The sequence below is a fragment of the Lipotes vexillifer genome, unplaced genomic scaffold (genome assembly GCF_000442215.2).
Source record: "Lipotes vexillifer unplaced genomic scaffold, Lipotes_vexillifer_v1.1 scaffold629, whole genome shotgun sequence".
In the NCBI taxonomy this organism is placed as follows: domain Eukaryota; kingdom Metazoa; phylum Chordata; class Mammalia; order Artiodactyla; family Lipotidae; genus Lipotes; species Lipotes vexillifer.
Window position 1 is genome coordinate 1678123 of NW_006774188.1, and position 25340 is coordinate 1703462.

Below are 25340 nucleotides of genomic sequence, written 5' to 3' on the forward strand. Positions count from 1 at the left end.
ACTATATAAATACTACATCTGTGTGCTTTACTTTACAAAACTCTGTCCGTTTACTGATAATTTTCTTAAGATAGATTACAAGAACAGAATTTTCTGGACCAGAGAACTGCACATTTTAAAGTCCCTTTAGGTATGCTATTAAAATCACTATGCCTGTAGATACAGGATGACCATGTTTGGTTGTGCAGTTTGAATACTGCACAAAGGTGCCTGGATGAGAGGATGAGTTGGGGCTGAAATCCAGTCTGAATTTCCCTTGCCCAGCCTTGCACCCTGCAAGTGGGGGACCACACAGAGAGAAAGAAATGCTTTTTACCTTGCCCCAAAGCTCCACCTGATTGCTCTACAATTTACCTACAGAGGCTCTACCTGCTCAGAGGGGATTTGTCTTTTCACCTTGTCTGCCTACATAGGTGTCTTTTTGTAAATCCTACATAGGTGCTGTGTGTGCTAGGTGGGGGCTGACTAAACAGTATGATTTTTTTAATTGATAAATTGACATCTTATTCGAATTTACATTAAATGTCTCTTTCAGTGGTTTGGATTGCCGAAAGGCTCCTTTCAAACAACCCCCACTATTTGTTCACATCTTCTTATCAAAGTGCCTTCAAATAATTGTTCTCTGGATCACAAAGTTTTCCAAACTGGGCTTTCAGTCTTGTCTCAGCCACTGTGATTCTAATGCTAAGGAGGTGTGTGTTTCTGAGCAACCACCCCTCTGGGTCTGATATCCACTTGGGCAGAGATGGCTTTGCTGTGAGGCTAATGTAGCTGAAGCTTCAGGGCCCCTTCCAAAGCCCTGGGCCTAATTTGGTATATGAGCAAATTTTTTTATGGAGGGACACCCAAATTGTATAACCTTCAGAGCCTGCAAAATATGGACTCACCCCTTCTAGGAGCTATCACTTTCGGTTATCCCAGCCCCAGATTTCATCTGAGTGTCTGTTAGAACTAACTGGGATCTTCGGAAGCCATGGATATAGGAAACTGGTATTTTAAAATATTTTCTTCAGACTGGTCCGTCGTTTTAGTACCTACTCTGTGCTTTCTCCAGTTATTGCCTTAAGATTATAATCATCTCTTCTATCCATCATGGTTTTTAAAATACATATAATTTTAAAACATATATTTAAATAACTTTTGACTTATCTGTCCTTTGACTGCCAGTTCAACTCCAGTAATCCTTAGCTGTACATTCCCAACCATGCACATCTTACTTTTTTCCAGGATCACCAAACCATCTCTGGTTAACAAAGTTGTCAGTGCTTCCTGATTATATTCATGCTGACTATGAGCCTCTTGGGAACCACAGGTAAGTCCTGGGCCTACCTAAGCATGTGCACATTGCCAGACTAATTTTTTGTGGGACATCTGTTCACATTTCAGTGGTGCTGCATTTTCCAACTTTGCTTTGTAACTACAACCTGGGATATTGAATCTGAAGGTGTTTAGTCAAACTGCCTGATATTACATTGGTCTTAGCCCCTCCGTAGCTTAGGTAAATTACTTAAGTAGATTTTTTTTGGTTCAGTTTTTACATTTGTAAAATGGGGATGATTATAATACCTACCTCACTAAGTCTTCTGAGAAATAATGAGATAATGCATATAAAATATTTAAAACAGAGCCTGTAACTTAGGTAGTTATTATAATAATTACTATCATTTCTAAAAAAGCAACAATAATTAGAATTGCTATTTTGGAAGAGAATAAATTAAGATGAGGTCTGTTTTGTTCCTTGCTATATCCTTGATGCTCAGAATAGTGCCTGGCACTTAATAGATGCTCAATAAATGTTAGTGCTCAAATGAGTGAAAGATTGACATATGTAGATCCAGAAGTTGCTGCATTGGAATTGAAGTGCCCCAAAGAGATTGAAGTTTCATTCAAGAGACTGAAGCAGCAGATAGATGACTGATGCAGCAATTTGTGATTTAATCAGGGATTCTCAAAACTTCAAGTGGAAAAAATCAATAACTAAGACATGTTTTGCTTAAAGGAATTTAGCTGTTTCCCCTATACCCAGGAAACACCTACTGAGTGGTCCATGGTGCCAGTTCAACTGGCAAGCAATCTTGTGCTGAAACCTAGCCAGCTGGAGAAGGTGGGAAGGAGTTGGGGAGGGGGGGTAATCTTCCAGGGTAGTGCTCTCAGAGGGCATTAGCACCAGAGCACCTGCCTTGAAACAGGGCTTCTGAATCTTGATTCTCCAGAATCTGGGTCCACAGACTCTGGGTAGATGTGAGTGTTGTCTGTGAACCTCCCTTAAAATTATATGCAGGATTTGGGAAACATCTGAATATGGGCATATATATATTATTCTGGGGATCTTAGCACTTTTGGCAGTTCCCAATTCCAGGACCCAGAAAGGGTTAAGAATCATTTGAATTTCTGCTTAAAATCAGAAAGCTAGAAGGAGAAGATGGAGGGTCCAGGGGTAGCACTTGCCATGAGTAGAAGAGGAAGCAGCAGTATTTTGTGTGACGTTGCCCATCACCTCTGCCCCTCAGGTAGGGAGAAAAAGGCTGTTTTCTTCAGACCAAACTCTGCCATTCTCTCCAGACTGACACCTTTGGGTGGTTACCAAACATTAGCGAGTCTTACTATTTTTCCTGAGCCCTCAGCTTGATTCTTGGCTTCTCCAGGAATTTAGACAACATCCATGCCCTGAAAGTACCTAGCCAGCAGACAAAGAAGAATGTCCAGAATGAGCAACTGGGACCAGATGAAAAGAATGGATATGTATTTATGTTTATCTTGTGTCATAGCAGGAAATGCCTACATTCTTCTTTCCCTTAGTTGTTTCACCATAGGAGATCTGGGAGGAAAAGCTTCATGCAAAGACACTGAATATTAGGAAGAGGTTTACCAGCTGGACAGCTGTTGACTTTGATATCAGAGTTATGAAACTCTCCCCTAGTCAACAGGCTGGATTTTGATAGCAATGAAACAGTCACTTTAGGGCCAACAGATATCATTCAGCTTTAAATTTAAGCCATAAATAGAAAAATGGTCCTTACAGAACAAGCTCCTGTAGCTCTAGCCTAACTATAGGGTCCTTTGCAACCTATAGGCTTGTCCCTTTGTGTTGCCTGAGAACCTGTGGTTTGTTGGTGTGGCAGCCAGAGTGGAGCCCAGCAGCTGGCCAGGGACTTCAGCTCCCATGACCAGTCCACCATGACTAACTACCACCGCCTATGAGGTCACCACCTTCACCTTACCGCCTGAAGTGTAGGGAGGTGGGTGCTTACTCTGAGACTGAAAGAGAACAAACACTCCTTTGATTTTGAGAGCTTTGGAATACTTCATGGAATAACTGCTATTTTCTTTTCCACTAATACTTTTTAAGTTATTTTTAAAAGAAAAATAAAACTATCCGACGTGACTAGCTGAAGATTTCACAGGTTAAGTGTCCTACTTATCAGGGGGTCATGCACATTCCCATCTTGGTTGTTTTATTTAAATTCCACCCCGCCGTCCAAATGCACACATTGTTAAGGTCAGGGACTTTAGACTATGTGGCCTGTTTGCTGCTATCCTGCTCCAAATAGTAGACCTTGTCTCTCAATAAAAAACATAATTCAAATTATCCTTGGTAGTGTTGATTTCTTATGCTGTGAGGATGAGAATATGGGAAGAAGGGACACTCAGACCTGGTTCTATTTTTTTTAATTAATTAATTAATTTATTTATTTTTGGCTGCGTTGGGTCTTCGTTGCTGCAAGCGGGCTTTCTCTAGTTGCAGAGAGCCAGGGCTACTCTTTGTTGCGGTGTGCGGACTTCTCATTGCGATGGCTTCTCTTGTTGCAGAGCACGGGCTCTAGGTGCACCGGCTTCAGTAGCTGTGGCACACAGGCTCAGTAGTTGTGGCACACAGGCTTAGTTGCTCCATGGCATGTGGGATCTTCCTGAACCAGGGCTCGAACCCATGTCCCCTGCACTGGCAGACAGATTCTTAACCACTGCACCACCAGGGAAGTCCCCTGGTTCTGTTTTTTAATGCTGTACTTGTACAACTTAAGATGTAATAGAAGCTCAAACTTATCATTAAGTTTGGCTCCCATTGTCCCTCTAAATTCACCCCCTGCTCCCAGAAGAAAAAAATTGGCAGATAATAGATGGTCCTATGGTTGAGGGTCCCAACACCCTCTCAATTCAGTAACTAGAATAAATCCAGCCCATGATATTAATCAGTGCCTCCATCATCTTCATTCAGAGGTAGGACATCCCCTCATCTTTCCTTGGCAGCTGCCTGATTTTAAGGAAGGGACTGTGATTGGCTTCTGCTCTTTCTCCCACTCACCTTCTCACAGACTCCCAAACTGCTATTTTATATCCTACAAGGGATGAAGGGGCAGAAAGGAGGGAACAGATAAGGGGAAAGGAAAGCTCTGACTCAACTCAGTGACTTATGCTCTCTGCCTGGAAGGTAATCAAACTCATTCTTTCTCCTGGGTTCTGCAGACACACTCATCACTGGGAACCTCTCATGTGCAAGTCTTGCACTGCGGGGATGCCCATTCCCTCGGCAGGATGCTTCCTGGCAGGCCCTGGCTCACTTGTGGTCCATGCAGGGGTGTGCTGGAGCTGGCTTACACGGCCTCACAAAAGCTGATTGTGCACATCCATTCCCGACTCAGGAAATTGGCAAAATGCAAAAAAAAAAAAAAATCAGAGCTTATTGTTTTTTCCCCTAGAGAGTTGGATCTTAAACATTTACTGGGTCCATCCAACCCAGGCTCCTGCTATTGGAGTTCCCTTACTCTCTCCCAGGCAGTCTTCTTGAGTAGGATTTAATCAGCTCTAGTCCAGCTCTCTCCTGTGTCTATAGGTAATCCTTATCATATTTTGTCCTACCAAACTGAAAGGATTTCAGGCAGATCACAAGGTAGCAGTCAGAGTGAATTTCTCCAAAGACTCTGTTCATCACACCCTCTCCCCTCTTCATACTTTGATTCCTTTTTATAGGCTTCATCTTGCTGAGGGGGTGCAAAAATCATAGAACCAGTTCAATTAATCCTTTCCTTTGTAAAAACTCTGAGTCTGGGGAGGCAGTCCCAGATTCATTTTGGTATTTGATATGTCTGAGTTCTATTTAAATCCCTCTTCTTCATCCATGTATCACCATTCTGGACTGGGTTATCATTCTAGGGCTTGCTACATGCTGAGGAAGTGAACATAGTCCCATGTCATGAGCATTTAGAATTTGTGCTGTCCAATATAGTAGTTACTACTCTCATGTGGCTAAATTCAAATTCATTAAAAGTAAATAAAATTTAGTTCCTCTGTTGCACTAGCTACATTTTAAATGGCTTCTTTATTGGACAAAACATTTCCATCACTGCAAAAGTTGTACTGGACAATGCTGATTTGGAAGGACCTTGCCATGGAAGTTTAAACTGGTAGGGATAAGATATGAAAATGAAGAACAGCCCTAATTCAAAATCAATGCCAGTGTATATTAAACTAAAAGCTTGAAGTTTTGTTTGTACAGGCTACACAACATTTCACAATTAAGATGTCATCATCAGGCCCTAAAGAGGGACAAGAGATGAAATTGTATCCTCGTGTAGCCTTTGGATACAGTGGCACTGAAAATGGACAGATTTCTAGGCAAATGTCATGTACATTTGCAGGTTTTAATGTGTATACTATCGACTTTGTCACTTGCTTTTAAATCATCGCTGTGTTTTTGACGCTGTCATCCATCAGCTTTTGCTAATCTGGCTGGAGGTGGAAGTTGGGACGCGGGGCTGATGAGAGGAAGCTGAGGGGGCCCAGAAGGCAGCCTGTAGGCCAAGAGCCATTGAAATTTGGAAGTTTAAATAGAGATCAAATTTTATGGGCTCCAGGAAAAAAGTCTTCCCCACAGGCCCCAGAAATTTTTCTTGTTATATGGGAATTTGGAGGATTATCAGACTTGATTTGGGGATCTTGACTTTATACCCTCTTATCAGTTTATCCATAAGCCAAGAGAGTGAATTCTTATACTGTAGACTGTGGATTTTCCCCAGTCATGAATAAGGAAAAATTGATATTCATGTTTCAGTGTACATGTATGAATGAGTATGTGTTTTGAAGTATGCCAAACTATATCTGATCACCAGTTTTGACATCTGAGCTATGGGCCATGCCTGGGTGGTACCCCATGGCTATCACCAACAGCATTACTGTGCAGTATTTTGAGGCCCCCATTGACAGAGTTCTTGAGCGAAAAATGACTTTGGTCTTAGAAGTGGCCTTCTGAGTACAACCCGTCGAATCCAGGGCTTGAGGGGCCTTTGTGCGCTGACATATCTTTATAACCTGGAGTGGAGACATCAGTGAGGCGGTTTTGCTGATGTATGTAGGCTTAATGGTCTCAATATTGTCATCCTGAGTTATGAGGCTTTTCCAAGGCTGATGGTGATGCAATGCCTGATGGCAGAAGAGGAAGTTGAGGTAGGGAAATGTGAGGCACTCTAGTGGTAAATCTGGGAGACCACCCCAGACATAGGAGAGCAGGGCTTGGCCTGGGAAGGCATGTTTTCCCCTGGTACACACAGAAGTCTTTCAAGAAATATCATTAAACCACTGAGAGCAAGAAGGGAATGGCCCAAGGATCACTTGGAAGTTGATGGATGAATGGAAGATAGTTGTATTTTTTTTCTGGGATGCAAATGTGGAATGACCAAGTTGACTGGATTTCTAGATACCACCCAACAGCAGTTGCCCCTTCCTTCTGTGTTTATGTTTTGGAAGCTCAATACTTTTCTCTGCCTTTTTTTTTAGAAATATAGAAAGAGAACATGGCTGCTCTTGGAGAAGACTGAAAATAAATCAGATTATATGCCTTGAAGGTTTCTTTTCTCTTGTTTAGTTTTTAAGAGAGAACATATGTCAGTATCTGCCTGGGGTGATCTTTGGACATACTCTTTAGTCAGGTGCCTCCACGTTCCTGCTTCACCTGGGGATCAGACCAGAATTGATGCCTGTCTCTACAGCTACCACATAAAAATGGAGCCTGAGTCAGAAGACCTGATTCTGTTATAAACTGATTCTTACCACTGGTCTCCGATTATTGAACATATTGTCCTGGTTCCTTTTTGGGATCTTTTGCCCACTGTCTTCTCATTTTTACTGATCATCTGCTTCCAGAACTATTAGGGAAAAAAAAGGACACTGCAGTTGCTATGGACACAAACTTAGGCTTGATCTCCTCAGGCTAGTATTTTGGAAGTACCAAAGGGAAGAAAAATGGCCTTACCCCAAATGTTACTTTAGTCCTTAGTTACAAATATTTCTTGACACTAATTGTGGGCATTAACCTCTGAAGAATATGAAAATATACAAGGCTCAATTCTATTCTTAAATAGCTTAAACTTTAGTTAGACATATAAAACCAGAGTGTATGAAAAATTAAATGATGCAAGTATTAATAACTTCAATGTATTAAATGCCTACTGTGTGCCAGGTGATTTACATGTTTTATTTTACTTTTCAAAATTACCCTAAAAATTTTTATTATTTGCACTTAACAGATGAGAACCCTGTCTTAGAGAAGATACAGAACTTTCCGTAGTTCACTCAGTTAACAAGTGGTGGTGCCAGGGCCTGTCTCAAAGCCAGAGCTCTTTCCTCTGAACTATATTTCCCTTATATTTGTTGATTTTAATCAGGATAGAGATTATAGCCATGTACAATATTGATAATTAGTAAAAAGGGTTACAAGGAATTCTGAGGAAGGAAAGTATACTGTGGCTTGGAATGGTTAGAGAATTTGGATAGAGGTGGACTGATTTTTATCTAAGATCTAAAGAGTGAGTAGGATGAGTTAGAAAGAGGAAAGAGGGACCAGCCTACCTGCAGGGGGACTGGCTTGAACTCCAGCATCCAGGTGCACTTGGAGGTATAGCTTAGTTTCACCTGAATTCTAACCAAGAGGCTCCCCAAGGCTGGAGAAATTCTGGAGGTAGGATAGATTTATGACTCTTATCCCCATGGTTGGGTTACTACACAATGCCCGGGTCTGCTTCTGGAAGGATCTTTCTAGTTTGTTGTTCTCCGTGGCTATACTCTAGGTGAGCACTGGGAAAACGAAGTTTTTGGTGTCAGTGTTGGTAGCCCATTTCCTGTTGGTGCAAGTTCTGGGACCTGAGAATTGCCTTAGGGTTTTAATAATTGCTAGGTTTACAGTTTCTTTGGCTTTATAGTTACCTTAAAAACATTTTAGACTTTTGGTCTACCTATATGCCTCTGATCCAGAGCCAGAGACCTTAGCTATACAAAGATATTAAGCATAAGAATTGCTGCCTTGCAGCCAAGGCCTGTGCTCTGAAGTCTCCCAGGTTGTTTTGGGGGCACTACCTGTAATCCTAGCCCATAATCCAATCTTGCCCACTTTTATCTTCACAACCACCTCAAGAAGCAGGTACTGTTACTATCTCAATTTCACAGATTGTGAAACTGATTCTTACAGAAGTTAAGACACCAAAGAGGAAGAAGCAGAGGTTATCAGGATACTCCTTCCTCTCTTGACTGGACCAGAACCTGGCATACAAGCCCTCTAGGGCTTCTCCAGGTACACTCCACATAGCCCCTGTCATTCTTTCTCTGCAAATCTTTTGCCTGTGAACCTTCTCTTATGGCATCCCTCTTTGTCTGATCTGAGAAACCACAGAAGCCCAGCCAGTGGGTGTCAGGGAGCTGACTCACAGATCCTCCTTTTTGGAAGTGGTCAGTAGTGTGTGAAGCTGCACAGAGAGCACCTGGCCCCCTGTGCCTGTCTGAACCACCAAAAATAAATCCACCCTCAGCCCAGCAGTAATCAGCTCATGCCTTGAAGCATGAAATTTGATTAGCACTTTTATCTCCGCTGCCTCACTTGGACTGTTACAACAGGTCATAAAATTCCTGAGTCCCACCCTGTCCACCCCTAGTCAGTGTGACCCAGCTGTAGGACTCGGTGACCTCCAGGGAACGGAAACAGGGCTGGCCGCTCACAAAGTAAGCAGAGCTTAACAAAGTAAGGAGCTTTGTTCTTTTTCATTTCCGTGAACTTGCATATACAGACCAAGGTAATGCTGCCAGAAAAGAGAGTTCCTTTCTCAGGGACGGCTAAGGGTTACAGAGGTTGGATTTACACCTTTAGTATATATCACTTAAGTGGGGGTGGGAGATGGTATAGGTATGTATCATAACCTGTGACTTATTGTATTTGCAAGGCAAATTCTGTCCCAAATTATAGAAAGAGCTGCATTTACGCAGTAGGAACTAGCTAAGAGTCTGTATCTGGAAATAGTAGCCTATAGTGATTTCCCAAACTGATTTGCAAATTAGAATATTCTAGGGAGATGTTAAAAACACATATTCTCAGGCCCTATCTCCTACTATTTCCACGTAAATCTATATTTCTGAGAATTCAGCCCAAGGGTGTGTACTGATTAGGTTTGACCAGTGTTCTGGGAAGCACTGATGTGCTGACTGGATCTGCCTCCATTGGAATTCCCCAAGGTTCAGGCATATTAGGGCTTGTGTGCCCCAATATGAGGATGCCTTTTCAATGAACACAGAGTGACTGAACCTTCAGTAAAGAGGGTCTATTTTAAGGATTCAACAGGGCATCCAAGGCCAGGAGAAAGAGTCCTGCTGGGCCATCTGGGAACAGGGAGTGTAAGTGGGAATAGAGTCAGGACAGAGGTCACCGTCTTGTTCCTCAAAGGCCAAGGCCCTCCTCCTTCACTTCTCCTTGCCTGACTGCTACATGTACTTCAATCCCTGCTTGTGCAGGACCCAACCTATTCAGGTACGGCATCCACCACCACTGACTGGTTTCTGTGTTTCGTGGTCTAAATTCTTGAGAGATGAAAGGTGATTGGTCAAGTTTGTCACTGGCCTATGTCCAGGGTTTACTGTCCATCAAACTGAGTGTAGCTGAGGAAGCCAGATCAGTCAGGCTCTGTTCTGGTCAGAATATGTCCCCCCAAATCCATATGTTGAAATCTTACCCCCAAGGAGATGGTGTTAGGAGGTGGGGCTTTGGGAGGTGATTAGGTCATGAGGGTGGAGCCCTCATAAATGGGATTAGTGCCCTCATAAAAGAGACCCAAGAGAGCTCCCTGGCTTCTTCCGCCATGTGAGGACACAACAAGAAGGCTGCGACCCAGAAGAGAGCCCTCACCAACCATGCTGCTACACTGATCTTGGATTTTCAGCCTCCAGAACTATGAAAAATAAATTGTTTTTAAGCCACCCAGCCTGTGGTATTTTGTTTTAGCAGCATGAACTAAGACAAGCTCCTAGATCTCCCCCTTTCAGGGCCCTGAAGATCTTCTCCATTAAGATATACAGGAAGGTGAGAATAACAGGCACATTGCCTAACATGTTTGTTATACCATCAAAGATTGACATATGCCATTTTAACAACAACAAAAAAATGACTCTTATATCGACCAGAAGCAATTATGGTAGTATGACCGGCACATTCTCTTCCCGTAGTCAAGATGCTTGGGAGGTCAAGTCAGGATCAGTCTTTCTATTGCATTATTGTTCATTTGTTGATTTATTAAGTATTTATTGAGCACATATTACGTTCCAGGTACTTTTTTTGGGAACTTGGTACTGTTCTATGTGCTTCAGATACTTTGGTAAACAAAACAGACAAAGATACTTGTTTTTGAGGAGCTTGCACTTTAGGGCAGAAGTAAGAGGAACACAGACAATAAGCAATCAACATAATAAGTAAATGAATTATGTAGTACCTTAGAAAGTTATTAGTTCCATGGGGGAAAGTGGGGAAATATGTCAGGGTAAAGGGGGTCTGGAACACCAGGGAAATGGACTACAGCTTTAAATATGGTGTTCAGTATGGTTCAATTGAGAAGATGACATTCCAGCAAAGATTGAAGGAGGTGTATAGGTAGGTGGAAGAAGAGCATTCTAGGCAGAGAGAAGAGTCTAAGCAAAGACACTAAGGAAAGGGAATGTCAATGTCACTGGAATGCGTGAGTGAGGACAGAGAGCAGTAACAGGCCATAAGAACACAGCATGTGGAGCCTTGTAGCCATTGTATAGACTTGGCATTTTACTCTGAATAAGATGGAAAGCAAGGCAAGAATGTAAACCCAGGAATGACATGATCTGACTTATTTTTTTAATTAATCTTTGGTTTGTTTTAAACTTTTTATTATGGAAATTTTAAACAAACGAAAGCAGATAGAATACAATTACAATTACTGACTCGTTGTCAATCTTTTATATCTATACCCCCATTCACTTTTCCTCCTTTCTGAATTCCAGATATAATATAATATCCTTTAACCAGTAGACATTTCAGTTATATAATGTCTTTTTGAGGTATAATTTATAGTAAAATACAGCTTCACAAGTATATATATATATATATATATATATATATATATATATGTGTGTGTGTGTGTGTGTGTGTGTGTGTGTATACCTTTGTGACCACCATCCAGATGAATATATAAAATATTTCCAGCACCCCAGATTCCCTTGTCAATTTCTAATCCGTAACCCCACCACCAACCAAGGTAACCACTATTCTGACTTCTATCATCACAGATTCATTTTGCCTGTTCTTGAATTTTTTATAAAAGAAATCACACAAAATGTAGTCTTTCATGTTTGACTATTTTAGCTCAACATTTTGTTTGCAAAATTCCTTAATTGATGTAAAGTATTTTATTGTTTGGATACACCACAATTTATCAATTCTCCTTTTTTTATATATAATTTTTTTTTTTTCCTTTTTTACGGTACGCGGGCCTCTCACTGCTGTGGCCTCTCCCATTGCGGAGCACAGGCTCCGGACATGCAGGCTCAGCGGCCATGGCTCACGGGCCCAGCGGCTCCGCGGCATGCGGGATCCTTCCGGACCGGGGCACGAACCCACGTCCCCTGCGTCGGCAGGCGGACTCTCAACCACTGCGCCACCAGGGAAGCCCTATATATAATTTTTTTAATTAATTAATTTATTTTTGTATGTGTTGGGTCTTTGTTGCAGCGTGTGGGCTCCTCATTGCAGTGGCTTGTCTTGTTTCAGAGCATGGGCGATAGGTGCACGGGCTTCAGTAGTTGTGGCATGCAGGCTCAATACTTGTGGCTCATGGGCTCTAGAGTGTAGGCTCAGTAGTTGTGGTTCATGGGCTTAGTTGCTCCACGGCCTGTGGGATCTTCCTGGACCAGGGCTTGAACCCGCGTCCCCTGCATTGGCAGGCAGATTCTTAACCACTGCCCCACCAGGGAAGCACTCAATTCTCCTGTTGACATTTGAGTTGTTTCCAATTTTTGGCTACTATGAACATTCTTGTGCATGTTTTAAGTGGACATATGCACTAATTTCTCTTGGTTATATACCCAGGAGTATTTCAGGAATGTAATCACTAAGGAATGGAATAGGCAGGTATATTTAGCTTTAATAGATATTTCCAGTATGGTTGACCTGATTTCACTCCTTCCTGTAATGATTGAGAGTTCCAATTTCTCCACATCCTCACCAAAACTTGTATTGTCAGTTTTTAAATTTTAACCATTCTGGTGGGTATGGGAATTTGCACTTTCCCAGTGAGTAATATTACTGAGTCCCTTTTCATATGCTTATTGGCCATTTGAGTTCATCTTTTATAAGGTGACTGTTTGAGCATTTTGCTCATTTTAAAACATGGTTTGCTTATTTTCTCATTATTTTGTAGAAGTTCTTTATATATTTTGTATATAAGATCTTTGTCAGATATTTTTATTGTCAATATCTCCTTCCAGTCTGTAGCTTGCCAATTAACTTTCTTAATTATGTGATTTGACCAACAGACATTCTTAATTTTAGTAAAATATAATTTATTATGTTTTTACTTTTATACTTATGGTCTAGCTTTTACATTTAGGCATATAATCTACCTTGAATTATTATATGTGTATAGTGTGGGGTAGAAGTCAAGGTTAATTTTTTTCATAGGGTATCTGGTTACTTCAGCATCATTTTTTTGGAAAGACAATTCTTTCTCCACTGAATTACAGTGGTTTTTTGTAAATCAAGTGATCACACATGTGTGGGTCTATTCTGATCTCTCTATTCTTTCCATTGATTTATTTGTCTACATTACACCCATACCACACTGCCATAACTGCTGTAGCTTATAAGTCTTGAAATCTGATAGTGTGCAGTCTTCCAGCTTGGTTACTCTTCTTCAACATTGTCTTGGTTATTCTGTGTTCTTTGCATTTTCATAAATTTTAGAATCACCTTGTCAATTTAAATGATCTTGGGCTTCCCTGGTGGCGCAGTGATTGAGAGTCAGCCTGCCGATGCAGGGGACGCGGGTTCGTGCCCCGGTCCGGAAGGATCCCGCATGCCGCGGAGCGGCTGGTCCCGTGAGCCATGGCCGCTGAGCCTGCGCGTCCCGGAGCCTGTGCTCCGCAACGGGAGAGGCCATGATAGTGAGAGGCCCACGTACCGCCAAAAAAAAAAAATAATAATAATAAAATAAATGATCTTGCTGTGATTTTGATTGGGAATGAATCGAACCTATAGATCGATTTGGCAAAAATTGGCATCTTAATATTGAATCTTCCACTTAATGCACATGTAATATTTATCCCCTTATTTGGATCTTCTTTAATTTCTCTCAATATTTTGTAGGTTTTAGTGTAGAGGTTTTACACATCTTTTGTTAGATTTTTATTAGTTATTTGATTATTTTGGATGCCATTGTAAATGGTATTTTTCATTTAGCTTTCCAACTGTTTTTTTGCCAGTATATAGAAATACAGTTAATTTTTTTGACATGTTCACTTTATATGTAGTGACCTTGTTCAATTCACTTATTAATTCTAATAATTTGAATATTCTTTAAGAATTTCAATATATACTATTGTGTCATCTGTGAATAGGAGAGTTTTCCTTATTCCTTTCCAATCTTTAAACCTTGTGTTTCTTATTCTTGCCTCACTGCACTGGCTAGGATCTTCACTACTATGTTGAAAGAAATGGTGTTGATAGACATTCTTATCTTATTCCTGGCCTTGGGGGAGAAATATTTCAGTGTATCACCACTGAGTATGAAGTTGCAGTTTGGGGTTTTTTTTTTTTTTTTAAGATACTCTTTGTCTTGTAGATATTTTAAGAACACTCCTTTCTACTCCTCGTTTAGTGGGAATTTTTTTTTTTAATCAAGAATTGGTTTTGAATTTTATAAAATGATTTTTGGCATTTATTGAAAAGGTTATGTCGTCTTTCTCATTATTCTGTTAAACCAATGAATTACACTGGTGGAATTTCAAATATTAAACCAGTTTCTCCCTTTTAAAAAAGGATTACTCTTATTTTCTTTCTTTAAAAAAAAAAGGATTACTCTATTATGTTGAAAATAGATTGGAAGCAAGGTGGAAGCAAGGAGAGCTGTCAAGGCATTGTTACAGTCTTTCAGGAGAGAGGGGATGTCAGTTCAGACCAATGTGGTAGCAGTGGAGGTAGTAAGGAGTGGTCAGATTCTAGATATACTTCGAAATATAGGATTTCCAGACATATTATATGTGGAGAATATAAGAAAAACACTGGAGCCGATAATGAATTCAAGGATTTGGGGTGGGGCAACTGGAAAAATAGAGTTGCCATCAACTGAGATGGGAAAGAATGCGCATGAAATGGGTTTCGGGCACAGATCAGGAATTAAGTTTAGTACATATTAAGTGAAAATGTAAAGATTTCCCGTGGGCAGTTGCATATAATATGGGTCTAGAGTTGAGAAGAAAGGTCTGTGCTGACGATTAAGTTCAGGAGTCACCAGAGAATAGATGGGATTTAAAACAATGATGAGAGTGGATCAAATCATCAAGGGAGTGAATGTAGATAGATAAAAGATCCACTCTAACATTAACAGGTTGGGGAAAAAAGAAAGAACAGAGAAAGTTAAAAATGGAACCACGGAGGTGAGAGGAGAAGCAGAGAGGGTATTTCCCAGGAAGCCAGTGGGCAGTGAATCCAGCAGGAAAGCATGGCAAATCATGCCAAATGCAGCTGGTAGATCACGTTAGACAGGAACTAAAAATCATTAGACTTAGGAATACGTGGGTAACTTGTAACCTTTATAAGAGCAACTTGGGGAGCAAGAAGCTGATTGGAGTGTTTAAGAGAGAATGGGAGGAAAGTGCTTGACTAGTATACATAACACTTTTGAGGAGTTTGATACAAAAGAGAGCAAAGAGATGGGGTTGAAGCTAGTGGGGAAAGTAGGGCTAAAAGAATGTTTGTTTGTTTGTTTGTTTTAAAGATGCAGAAATAATGGCATGCTCATATGCTCATGATAATGACCCAATAGGAACAGAAAAACCGCTGATGTAAGAGAAGGAAGAGAATTGCTGGAGCGAAATCTTTGGGTAAGTGAAAGGATTGGAATCTAGTCACAAGTAGTCACATGTAGAGGGATTGGCTTTAGAAGGGGAAAAGAAATCAACAAAGACAAAAGAAATCAATGCTTTACAGAATGAAAATATTTGTGGTGGGTAAGATTGGTAAGCATATATAAGGTATCTCTGGCTTTGTGAGCTTGAGAATAAAGATGTAATCTCAATAAGATCCAAATCTTCGGGACTTTCCTCGTGGTCCAATGGTAAAGAATCTGCCTTCCAATGCAAGGGATGAGGGTTCAATCCCTGGTCAGGGAACTAATATCCCACATGCCACAGAGCAACTAAGCCTATGTATGACACAACTACTGAGCTCATGCGCCTCAACAAGAGAGCCTGCATGCCTCAAACTACAGAGCCCATGTGCCCTGGAGCCCACACACCACAACTAGAGAGAGGAGAAAAAAAAAAGAAAAACCCGCACGCCACAACTAGCGAGAAGCCCAGGTGCCACAACTAGAGAGAAGCCTGCGTGACACAACTATAGAGAGAAGCCAGCACAATGCAACAAAGAGCACTCGCGCTGCAATGAAAGATCCGGCCGGCCTCAATGACAATCCAGCATGCCACAGTGAAGACCTGATGCAGCCAAAAATAAAATTAAATTAAATTAAAAATAAATTAAATATTTTTTAAAAAAAAGATCCAAATCTTCATGGCTCTGAGCCTTTCTGTTTGTTGCTGGAATCTTAGCCTTTTCTAAATTTATTTTCCCCAAATAGATTTAGAAACCCAGAGGTGCTTTTTATATTTGTACACACCCAAGTCCTGTTTATTAATAGCTATCCCAGCTAGATGTACATAATATCACACACTCAAACTCTGACAGTTCTACAGGACCCAAGGCCAAAGATCCTTTATCTCCGCTCTGAAGAAATATTTCTTCTTAGTTATGCAAAGTCTCCAGAACAAGGCTGCTTGTGCAACCTCTCCCTCATAAGGCATGCACATGATTCAGGACAGACTCTAGTGTCAATTGCTGCACATCACCAAGAACCACACTAACCCCTTCTGACATCAAGTCCTATTCATAGCTCAAGGCTTTTCCCCTTATGGTCAGTTAGCTCTCAACATCCCCATGATTGCCTTCTTTAAGTGGGTTTTACTAGTTCCCCTGCTCCCCACCAAATGGCAAAGAAAGAGCAAGGGGCAGGGGAAGACCTTGTCTCCAGGCACCAGCCTATGTGGGCACCAGAAACTCACTAACAGCAAACTTCAGTGATGGGGCAGCAGATAATAGGGAGGGAGGGCACAAGCACATTACATTGTCCTTGGCATCTTTTTTTTTCTTTTGGCCACAGGTGGAAAAGGCTCTATTTATTTACTTATTTTAATTGAATAAGTTTGACATATAACATTGTGTAAATTTAAGGTTTATGTGTTACTTTGATATAATTATATATTATAATATGATTACCGCCGTAGCAATATTTATCACATTACATAATTACAGTACAATAGTGTCTATATTCATTATATTGTTCAGTAGATCGCTATGTCTTATTTACTACTTGTTGCAAGTTTGTATCCTTAAACAGCATCAGTCTTATGCCCCCAGCCCCATGCCCTGGTAACCACCATTTTGCTCTCTGTTTTTTATGAGTTTGACTTCTTTAGATTCCACATGTGATATCATATAGTACTTGTCTTTCTCTGTCTGACATCTCACATAGCATAATGTGCTCAAAGTCCATTCATGTTGTCACAAATAGCAGGATACCCTCCTTTTCCTTGGCAGAATAATATTCCATTCATCAATGGATGAATAATGCATTCATCCATTGATGGACATTTACATTGTTTTCATATCTTGGCTGTTGTGAATAATGCTACAATAAACAAGAGAGTGCATATATCTCTTCAAAATACCGTTTTCATTTCCTTTGGGTACATATCCAGAAGTGGAATTGTTGGATCATATGGTAGATCTATTGTGGAATATTAATTAGTCCAACCAATATGTAAAACAATATGGAGGTATCCATGGGCATCTTATACCCTCCTCTTGTACCAAGCCCCATCTTCTGCTAAGTCCACTACCTGTGTTTTTTATAACTGAACCCCAGGATATGAGACTTCATCCCAGTGACTTCTTAATCTTTATGTCAATCATGGAGTACATGGATATATCAGGGGAGGTTGTGGCATAAAGTAACTCCTCCAACTCAGTCGATACATATAGGATCAGAACAAGAAACATTTTACTGTGTGTAATGGTGTGAGGCTAAGACGGCTCTAACAGTCTTTTGACAAGGACATCTGGACCATTTAAGTCTCCCTCTTTCCAGGACACTGCTTTTGGGGACATTGCCAATGGTTGCCATTATGACTTTTTTTCTAAGTGTCATGGTTGACCAGCCCACATTTGGATGGGCATACATTTTATTTATTCATGGTAATTAAATCAAAGGCATGATGACAAAAGTGTGTTGGCCAAGGTGCCAGAATTTTAGAAAGGATTTAACTTCTTGAATTCTAGAAGCTTTATGTTAATAACCCAAATGGAAGTGTTCAGTTAGACAGAAATTGATGAGGCTTGTAAAAATCAGCAGGGGAGAGGACTCAGTGTTCCTTGACACCCCTGTCTGTCTCTTGGATGATTCATGAGTCTATCAGTGAAATCCAATTGATTTGCTCTAAATGAAGTTATCAATCTCCCTTTCTCTGGCCCCAAGCATATTTATATATTATAAGTGAAATTACAGGGTTGCAAACTCATAGCACTGTTGTTATTTGTCAAGGATGACCTTGAGCATACTTCTTATGGATCTGGCCTTACAGGCAACTCATCTTCAGCCCCATACCTCTGTTTTGGTTCTGCTGGTTTGTTAAGTTGTTCTAACCCGGTTAACTCCTGGAGAGGCTGGCTTCACAGAAATGTTCTATCTCTGTTCAGGCTGTTGGGGCAGCTCAGTTCCAAGAAGCCACAGACTGGAACATCAATTGTAATTGCTTCCTTTGGTCAGGAGTCCCCCTCCTTTGTTGTGTCCAGATTCCACTGGCTCAGCCTAGATAGTACCTCTTCAGCAGAGGGATTGCAGGTCGCTGTGACAGCCATTTACCTAGCATCACCCAAATGTGAGATTCACACAGGAGATGTCTTCCTCTGACATCCACATTCCTGGGATAGATGGTCTGAGTAGTGCACACAACTTCCCGCTATCCATAGTAGGATCATCATTTCCAAATACACCTCCATTTGCATGGTGTGGTAGCAAAAGGCTTTGGATTAAACCAATGTGGATACAAATCCCAGTTTTGCCATTTACCCTGTGGCACCGGGACAATTACTTTATTCTCAATGAGCTTTAATGTCCTCATCAGTAAAAACGAAATAATGATACCTTCCTCACAGTCCTGAATGAACCTGAGCAGAATCTGGTACGTGGTACAGACTCAACAAATGTTCATTTCCTGTCTTCTGAGAGATTTTAAAGGCTAAGTTTATAGTCCCTGTGAAATTCTAATGTCAAATAACCACACATGGCAATATACCCAGATGGGACCTTGCAACTCAGTTTTTGTCTTTCCTGGGAATTGTGAACATGAAGGGCTAATTTGTCCAGTCCTGGGCATGGGTGTTGATAGAGCAAAGAGCACACCTGCCAACCATAGTGCCTTGAGGTAGAGGCTGTCCCTGATCCATCCCTATGTCTCTAGAGGGCACAGCCTGGTGCCTAACATGAAGGGGGTCTTCTCCTCTGTAAATATTTATTAACTAAGTTGAGAATCATCTGAGTTCAAAATCTTAGACTCTAATGTGACGATGTTTCAATTCAAATTTACTTGTCCACACAAAGGCACAATCACAATGGTGAAATAGTCCTCTGGGTGTTTAAAATGATACCTCTTTACATGGTAATGGTGGTTTACAGTTAAAGAAGATTCACAAACACAACTCCATTAATCCCCACCACAATCATGAGAGGCTGCCCGCAATAACCTGATTCTACCAACAAGGAAAGGTAGCCTGGGCAAGGGGAAGAGATAGGACCAAGGTCTCCTGTTTAGGGTAGTGAAATGGGGCCTCATCCCAGGTTTTATGGAGAGAAGCCATTTAAAAATGTCATGTTCTTTTATTCTTTCCATTATAGTGAGCTCTCGTTGGGTGTTGTTCCTGAAATGCTGATGGACTCGTGGTTCTCAACTGGGGTGATTTTGCCCCCCATTTGGCAACACCCAGAGATATTTATGGTTGTCAGAACTTCAAGGTGAAGTGTTCCTGGCATCTAGTGGGTGGAGACACAGGATGCAGCTAAACATCCTACAATGCACAGGACAGCATCCACAGCAGAGAACTATCTGGCCAAAATGTCAATAGTGCCAAAGTTGAGAAACACTGCAATAAACCCAAATATGACTTTGTCAAAGGCGAGTGAGAAGTGTGTTACTTTCTGAGTTTCTTTGAAGAGAGTTGTATTCTAAGCATGCACTAATCTACTGAAAGACAAGAATGTTCGTCTTGGCAGAAGTGTTGTTTGGTTCTATAGCCTTGGGAAACTTCTTGCTTTTATGTTTTGTCTTCTTTTTGTTCATGAACTCTTGTGGGAACAAAAATCAAGACTTCAATTATTTTTGTATCTCCCCACAACACTTTACACATAGCTGTATACTCTATAGGGACCCAGTAAATATAGGTCTTTGGATAATTAAAACCTCATTATTATTATTATTATTGATAATCATAAAAGTAAGAATTTATTGAGCACTTACCATGTGCAGTTTTCTAAGCATTTCATATTTATTTCCTGATTGAATCCTTCAACTGCCCTATGAGGTATGTACTACGACTATATTTACTTTACCGATGTGGGAACTGAGGCATTGGGGAGCTAAATAGCTTGCTCACAGCTGGAATTACTAAGTGGTGGTACTGAGATTTGTAGCCAGGCAGTCTAGCTCAGGAGCCTGAGTGTGTAACCATTCAGTCATATGATTTCATAGGCTTAGACAACCTTCGAGGTTGTAGTCACCTTGAAAACCCTGTAGAGAAGAGAAAGGGACATGCCCCAGTGGCTTCATTTCTGGTGTGCTTTAGGCTTTTCTGAAGGGCAAGAGTGAAGCAGACAGAGATAAAGGGTAAAAAAGTCCTTGGTCACAGAGTACAGTTGGGGAGAGGCCAGAGAAGAGATAGGGCAGGTAAGTAGGGACGAATTCATACGCTGTGATGAGGAATTTAGGATACGTTCTGTAGGGGATTTCAAGTCATTGAGTGATTCTGATTGCGTGAGACATGATGCCATGTTAAGATTGCCCTGGCAGCAGTGGGAGGATAGATGGGAAGAATAGAAACGGAAGTTAGGAGGCTACAAGGCACTGGCAAGAAACAATGAGTGTACTAAGGCATTGGCAAAGGCAAGGAGGGAGACAACCTATATGGGGGATTAGATTTGATTTTAATTTATTTCGTTATTGTAGTATAGTTAATTTTCAATGTTATGTTAGTTTCAGGTGTACAGCAAAGTGATTCAGTTATTTTATATACCTATTCTTTTTCAGATCCTTTTCCATCATAGGTTATCACAAGATATTGAATATGGTTCCCCGTGCTATACAGTAGGTCCTTGTTGTTTATCTGTTTTACATAAAGTAATGTGTATTTGTTAATCCCAAACTCCTAATTTATCCCTCTACCCCCCACCCTTTCCCCTTTGTTAACCATAAGTTTGTTTTCTATGTCTGTGAGTCTACTTCTGTTTTATAAGTGAGTTCATTTGTATCTTATTTTTTAGATTCCATATATAAGTGATATCATATGATGTTTATCTTTTTCTGTCTGACTTCACTTAATATGATGATCTCTAGTTCCATCCATATTGCTGCAAATGGCATTATTTCATTCTTTTTTATGGCTAAGTAATATTCCATTGTATATATGTACCACATCTTCTTTATCCACTCCTCTGTCGATGGACATTTAGGTTGCTTCCATGTCTTGGCTATTGTAAATAGTGTTGCAGTGAACATTGGGGTGCATGTATCTTTTCGAATTAGAGTTTTCTCCAGATTATGTGAGAATTTTAGAAGTCAGAACTAATAAGAACTAGTCCCAATCAGATGTGAGGGTTGAGAGAGAAGGAATCTTGAAAGACTCCCAACAACAATGTAGGTGGGAGTGATGCCCTTCCTGAGATGGGGATGTGAGAGGAGGAGCATGTTTTGTGTGTGAAGATGAGTGAGGTGGGTGTCAAGGTGAAGATACGCAGTGGGACAGGTGGGAGTTGAATCCACTGGTGGAGTCAGATTGCTCAGGAGAACATAGAGGAAGGAGATGCAAAGATTGAGCTCCAGGGACACATTTCAAAAACAAGAAAGTAGCCCCCAGTGTCAATACCACAGATAAGTTGTGACATGAGGCCCAAAAGATTCTTGTTAGATTTGTCAGCAGATGGTGTTTATAATCTTGGTGAGAGATTTAGGTGGTGAGATCCGTGGCCGCACTGCAGTGGGTGACAAGGTGAGACAGGGCGAGAACACTTTTTAAAAGTCTGATTGTAAGGAGAAATTACTGTTTTTTGAAACATATTCTTAAAAGATATCTGTAAATCCAAGGTTCCCAACAGGGAAATCTCTGGAATACCTTGCTGTGATGGAGAACAGAATACTAACAAGTAGGAAACTCTCAGGTAGGCAATTTCAAAAATGAACCTATATTAAGTTAGGGCAATTTTATAAAGGGAAAGACTATTTTAGAAGTGGTTTGTATGTTTCGTAAGCTCTAACCACTGGAGTGCTCTACCACACATTCGTAAAATTTCTGGGAATTTATTTGTATATTTTTGTGGGCTAAACATTCAATGAATGTATTTGTCAGTCGCTACTATAGTTTATGGAGGTCGGGCAGCAAAATTTCCAAATTTCAAATGAGTATCCCTTGTATTATCAGACCCTCACATATTTTATATGTTGTTCTGAGATTCACAGATTCACATAAATTTGCTTCCCTGAGTTCATGAGAGTAAGGCTCATACTATTTTGCATAGCACAATCACAGTTTTCTTTCAATCTTAAGTTCTTATAACAATCCAAAAAGCAATACTTTCTTTAGACCCAGAACATGTGTTAATTTTTCTGGCTGGTGTTGGGTGAAATCATTTTCTAGAAGTGGTGGAGAATATCATAGAGACAAGTAGAGAAATTTCATTCTTGAAAGCTAGTTAAATCAGCTTGATTCCAACACTAAATTCTAATAGCAGTGATGGCAATCATCTCCCACTGTGGTGGCCATAGGAGTCTCCATTAGGAAAGTTGTTTTTGAGGTGACATTTGGAGAATCACTGTAATTTTGATGGGAGAGAGAACAACCCAAATGGTGGGAACATGGGCATAGTGATGGGAAAAGCCCAGTGGCTGCAATGTAAAAAACCAGGTGAAGGACATTATTTTATAGTGTTTTGAAGGAAGTATTTATGAAGAAAAGTAGTGGAGATAAAGCCAGAGAGAGTGATTGAGATCAGAGTTTTCAGAACAAGGATTAAGACTTTGGGAATTTGGGGAGCCAGAATCATGTAACTATTTTGGTAGTGTGGGAATAAGTTTCCTTAAAACTCTTTTTACAAGTCTCAGCCAAAGTATGGCATCTAAGTTCCCACAGCCTGGTGAAGCAGAAGCCAAAAGCAGAATGCAAAGGGGTAGTTAAGTCCTGGTTAATAGGTGATGGGAAGAAGGATAGGACAAGGGAGCTACAGTCTGTGCTGGAGCCAGAGTGCTCAGTGGAGGTGGTGGGACCACCCAGGTAGATGTAGTCAAGCTGGGCTCCACGAGGTACGTGTTCGCATTGGATTGGTTGGGGTGGGATGGTGACAGCAGCTTTCACCCTGAGCCCTGCCTGCCTCTGCTATGATTTCACAGTGTTGACCAAGCTTTCCTCCACTTGACCTGAATGTTCCTGGAGGAAGTGAGCTTTCCTGCTTGCATTCATCACCTCTGACTTGAACTTGGCTCCTTCTCTGGAAGCAGAATGCTGACTGATAGATTTTGGAGCATTCTCTGGGTCTCTCTTCATTCTTCTGTCTGTGTTATATATGAATATAGGTAAATCCTCTTTTCCACTTTTATGAGGTCAGAAGAAACTGTTAAGAGGTTAAGTGTAAGTTGAGGAAAACCAATGCATTGAATTTTGAGGCAGGTATGTATTATTTTATCTGCCTGGTTTCCCTTCCACCCTCTTTCTGGTACTCCCTTTCCTTAGGGAAGTGTCCATTTTTCTATGCTATGTGGCTCTGGTGGGTCTGCTACTTATGGTGCTCTGGTCCACTAAGCCACAGCTATGGGCATGTGGCCAGAATCTGGCCAATCGTAGTGCCCCATCCTTCAAGTCCCAGTGATCGGACATGAGTGAGCATGTGACTGAAACAGGACCAATCAGTGTCCTTGTCTGGAAGGATCTGCTGGGTTGATGATTAGAATGTTCTGCAACCAAGATCTTTCTTCAGTCAGAGAGATCAAGGCTACCACACTGCAAAAAATAGAGCGGAGAGGGAGAGAGATATGATAGCTTCCCTTTGAGTTCCTGGACTTGGGTATGTTGAAACTCACTCCACTGTCCGCTCTCCACACATTTTTGTGATTGAGTTATTTTGAGTTGTGTTTTTCTCACTTCAGTTGAAAAACCTAGTCTCAATTGACATAAAATTTTTTTTGGTCATTTGCTTTATTTTTGGCTTCACCTTTGTGAGTGCTTTTGTCTCAGACAACCAATAAACCCTTCTAAGAGTAGAACCCTGCCCCCCACCCCCTAGTGTTCATTTCAACTTATATCCAGAGGTATCCTTATAGATGTGACACCTTTTCAGCATCTCATAGGCCTGTATGCTCAATTCTGTGGAGTTATACATCTCTAGAGAAATCTCAAAATACTTGTTAACAACATAGACAGGGATCCCTGCTCTTTGGGTTTAGTTTCACAACAAGGAAAATGGATTTTGATGAGTATTTCTGAAAAACAGATGAAAATTGTGGTAATAGTGTACATTAAATACTAAAAAGAAAAGTGGTTCAGAGCAAAGGCATTATTTCTGAGAGTATCATTGAAGTGTTTCATTATATAGTAAACCAGATGCAGTTTCACACCCTGTCAACTTAGGTTTAAGATATGGCATGTGTTGTATGTGTAACTTTGCTATAGAAAATGGGGTAATTTAAAACCATTACAAAGACTTGGATCTTTATATTAGTAAAAGGTTTCAGTTATCTCTATCTGTATCTTGTAATATATACACATGTATATATTCACTTCCTGGTCAGAAGTGTTGCTGCTCTCCAAATCCATGCATGCTCAGCCATAAGTCAGGCTGGGAGTCAGTGGGGCAGATGGAGGGAAAAGCGAGGAAAAAGTCCCTGAAATGAGACCATCTGAAGCAGCCTTGCCACTCAGCATGACTCTGAGGGGCGAGGTGTGGCATCAGGAGTAGCCAGGTACCTGGGATGGTACTTGGAGTCTGCAGTGGCAGCCTTGTGGTTCTAAGAGGTTCTTCTCTTTGAAGCATGACACCAAGTGGCAGCTGGGGTTACTGAAGAGCAGGGGACAGGTATGGTTTCCCCATGCAGCTAAGGGAGCTGGGGCTCAGGGCAGGGCTCTGGTCCCAGCAGAGCAACTAGGAACAAGCCCAGACTACAAAGGCTGCAGCTCAGGGGCACCTAGGACTCATCCCTGAGCCACAGGCTCAGGGCAGCAAATGAATCCAGCCCCAAGAGCAGGGTGGGCATGCAGCACCCCATGGAGCCTATGCACTGTGTGACATAGGAGCAACGGGGCTAAATCTGCAGGGCTGGGGTCACTGCCAGAGCTGAGCCGACCCAGGGAAGGCAGGGACTGACCCACCCCAGAGAGGGATTGGGCTTGGAGCCTCAGAGGGATCCTGAGGGGACCCTGAGGCTGCACCTACTCCGCATTCCCTCCCACACAAGCCTGCCATGGGTAGAGACTCATGGTGTAG